The sequence below is a fragment of the Oncorhynchus kisutch genome, linkage group LG2 (assembly GCF_002021735.2).
Source record: "Oncorhynchus kisutch isolate 150728-3 linkage group LG2, Okis_V2, whole genome shotgun sequence".
Taxonomy (NCBI): domain Eukaryota; kingdom Metazoa; phylum Chordata; class Actinopteri; order Salmoniformes; family Salmonidae; genus Oncorhynchus; species Oncorhynchus kisutch.
In genome coordinates this window covers 52,571,019-52,575,272 of record NC_034175.2, presented here as the reverse complement: position 1 = coordinate 52,575,272, position 4,254 = coordinate 52,571,019, and the positions used below count along the sequence as shown (strand labels likewise).

At 40.0% G+C, this 4,254-nt stretch overlaps 1 pseudogene; it reads left to right on the top strand.

Moving 5' to 3' along the window:
• Window positions 1-3,053: 3,053 nt before the first annotated feature.
• LOC116356878 (uncharacterized) lies at window positions 3,054-3,190 on the top strand (annotated as a pseudogene).
• Window positions 3,191-4,254: the final 1,064 nt, after the last annotated feature.

The window sequence follows — 4,254 nt, the reverse complement described above, 5'->3', positions numbered from 1 at the left end:
TTACTAGAACAGGGTGCAGACAAAACGACAGGTCAAGGGCATGCAGAGGTCAGTTATTCAAATCAGAGTCCATAACGTACAGAATGGCAGGCAGTCTCGGGGTCAGGGCAGGCAGCGGTCAATAACCCAGGGTGGTGTGACAAGGTACAGAACGGCAAGGAGGCTCTGGGTCAGGGCAGGCAGAAAGGTCCAAATCGGGAAAACTAGAAAACAGGACGAACAAAACGAACTGGCAACAGACAAACAGAGAACACAGGTAAAAATACATTGGTGATAATTGGGAATATGGGTGACACCTGGATGGGGGTGGAGACAAGCACAAGGCAGGTGAAACACATCAGGGTGTGACACATTTTGTCAAAAGTATATTGTCAATGGATCCTTTTTATACAAAAAAAACTTCAATTTTGGGGGTTACATTTGAAATTATTGAACACTTTTCCTTCACATGCTGACAGAAACCAACTTATCAGGTCAGTAATGTTTTTCATATTTGAATTTAGAGAAGCCAATTGGACAGTGTTTCACAACACCAGCAGCAAATTAAGACAATGATTGATTCACTCCCTTAGTGCTTCTAACAAGGATCTGTGCTATCTGGGATACTTGGATGTCCCTACCCAATTGAATTTGACATTTAAAATGGTTAACGTAGGGGTTAAGGTTAGGGTTAGGTAAGGGTTATGGTTAAAGTCAGGGTTAGGATAAGGGTTAGGGTTACGGTCAGGGTTTAGGGTAGTGATGTCGCAAGGATCCCGGATAACACTAACCTTAAGTCCTAATTTCTATGTAACTGTTATTCAAAAAATTAATTGTGCAGCTTAAATACACTAATTGAAATGATTTCAGAGGATACACATCAATGCCTACAGTTGCCTTAGCCTGGGTTGCTATCTTACTCACTAAGCAAATTAATGAACTACATTGTCAAACCTTATTTAGGGAGCTTTATTCTCTGTTGCAGTTAAGTTCTTAAATGGCCTAGCTACTCCTATGCATTTGAAAGGTTTATGCAGGAACTTTAAGTAACACTTTAAAACCTGCAGGTATTTTGCATGATGGGGTTGTTATGGCATTGTAATACTGGTCATAAGCATTTTAACCCCATTTAATGTCTGATTATCATCTCAAAATTATTCTGACAAATTACCAGCCATTTTAAATCAGTTTAAATGTTGGTTCCTTAGAGAGACATAACACATTATAACCCTTATTATAATGCTTGTAAAGAGTTATAAAGCATTATACCTGCAATATTTAAGTGTTAGAGAAGCTTTATTTGAAAGTACTGTTAAAGTACATAAGCCACCAACAAGGTTTTGTCTCCTGTAATAGCCTAAATCTTCAAAATACAATCAGAAAAACATTTAATATCTGTCAATATTTCCATCCAAACCCCATCTGGTGATCTTTCTGCTTCTCTTTCCAGTTGTTCCTGGCTACACACGCTGGGCTCCTTCAATCAACACCGGTCCTATTAATCTCTGTATGGCAGCAGGGCTAATGTGATGATGGTTACGAGCATGTCCCACTAATGGCTGAGACTAAAGAGCTGCAGGAAGGCCTGCCTGGTGGCCCCAATATAGAGTGAGACTCCCAAAAGGAGACGTCTGTCGGATGTATTTCTGCCTCCCTCTCCATGACACTGTGATTCTGTCATTCACACAGCAACGACATCTGGAACGCTGAGTTTAATAGGCCACCATCAGTCCCATCTCATTTGGGTTACTAATCAAACAATTGAATTAAAAACTATGACGAATAAGTATTCAAAGACAGAAACGTATTTAAAAAGCAACGCTAGAATTCAATATGAATTTGATTATTTGTCACTTGATTGATAAAAGTGAGGCAATTGTGGGGGACTAACTCACAAATCAACACAAGTGACTGCTTCCTAAATACTGTATAAAGGAAATGAAACAACTGAAACACCCAGGGTAAGTAGTTCAGTGTTCCTCATCCTGTCTGTCCTTCCTGATCCTCCCATCCCTCTGAGGCCAACTTGGACCTGGGGCCCTAGGAGCTCTTCCAGAGGCCTGCTGATTCATGCCCCCCCCCCACACACACACATCACAGTCACAGGTGCCTGAATGAGAAGGGCATTTCTATACCTCAGCAGCTGGGGTTAATTTGTCATACTGTAATGTATGCCCGCTCACATGGTGAAAGTTGCTACGGCTTGGTGCATAACACCCCCCCCCCCCCCCCCGTCTCCATCAACAGAGCCTTCTCTAAGAGGGAGGCGTTAACAGAACTCCAGTCTATAGAGACGGGAGAAGAGTATGCCTACTTCTGGACTGAATCCCCAGGGACAGGTGTTTCGTAATGGTCTCAGTGCTCAGAGGAAGCCCTCTAGAGCCTAGGAAGGCTTTCCATTATCATGAGTTGCACTATTACAGCAATCAGATTCCATCCATCCTCTGCCATTGTTTAGAGCAGCATGCAGGGTTGGGCAATCATTTTGGCTCGAGGGCCACATCAGAATTTCAATATTCAGTGGAGTGCCACACATTTTTTTCTGACCTATTTGTTTGTCAAGAGCAATTTGCAGGCCAGAAAAAGGGCAGTTATTTGAAAATGTATAGGTTCATTGTAAATGTGTCATACTTTTTTATCTAGTTTTAGCCGTTCAAGGCCTGGAGTGTTTAAAAATAATAATAATTTGCTCTCTAGCAACTTGGGAAGGCTTGCTGTTATCATGAGTTGCCCTGTAACAGCGATCAGATTCCAGCCGTCATCTGCCATTGTTCAGAGCAGCGTATTTTGACGTAGACATAACTTTCTAGGCAGAGGAGAGTGAGAGGAGAGTGAGCCTACCACTGGACAGAGTATCTTGGGATAGGTGTTTCATAATGGTAGGTCAGTGCTACAGGGAAAGTCCATAAACTTCAGTTGTACTGGTACAGTAATTACATTACCTGTCTCATAGAAGCACCTGTTCTTTTCATCTAAGGACTACACCATTTACTAAATCTTCATTATTAATGCCAATTTACATAAATGTTACCAAGTTTCAGATTTCAGGTGCTTTACATGCAAAGAGAGAAGGCATCTCTTTTCTGCCTTTTGGCTAAGATCAAGTGTAGTATATGTTCTTATCAACAACAAAAAAAATAAAAAGAGATAGAGACCGAACTGCTTTAATAACTTGTAGTAATTTCAAGGTCATATCAGAGTAAGATCCCTGTGGAAGGATGGTACCATCCGATAATATTGAGTGCACACAATCACATGCAGCCTTTGCCCTGATTAAATTATCCCCCAGTCAGCATGTTCAGTACATGGGCCCGGATGGCTTCGTCATATAAATTAAATCATTAAGTAGCAGGGGTCCTATAGATGTGGCCTTTTGCAAATTATGCTGCACACGCTGTTCAGAGAAAAGGTTTCCAGCTGTGCAACTTTATATGAATAACTCTGGAAATTCAGCCTCTGCTTAATTTAGCAGAACCACCCCACCTCCTTCATTTCGTTGTGCATGTGGGTTGTAAATGTAATTATAAAAATGCAATTTTCACCACTGCTTTACTTGATTATATCAACTTGTTGAGATTTTTCCATCTGAATGAATCAATAAATAAATACATACATTGGGTACCCTCTGTATTGTTACTCAGAACAACATAACAACTAATCGTTACAGAGGCTTTCTTAAATTACACAGTAATTCATATTTATTAGGTCTGTTGTGTGTCTGCACCAGCCAGAACTGTTTTCGGTCGTTTCTCTTTGGTATTTTTGTTATTTCCGTGTTCATTTTACTAAATATGCACAAATACCACACTGCACCTTGGTCCTCACCTTCTTCCACCAACATCGGCCGTTACACTGGGAGACAAATTCACCTTTCAGCAGGACAATAACCTAAAACATAAGGCCAAATTGGTACTGGAGTTGCTTATCAAGACGACATTGAATTTTCCTGAGTTGCCGAGTGACAGTTTTGTCTTAAATCGGCTTGAAAATCTATGGCAATACTTGAAAATGGCTGTCTAGCAATGATCAACAACCACTTGACAGATGTTGAAAAATTTTAAAAATAATGATATATATATATATATATATATTATAAATATTTTATAAACTCTTAGAGATTTACCCAGATAGACTCACAGCTGTAATCCCTGTCAAAGGTCATTCTAACTATTGACTCAGAGGTGTGAATACTTACGTAAATGAGATATTTCAATATTTCATTGTCAAATAATTTTCCAGAACTTTCTAAAATCATGTTTTCACTTTGCCATTATG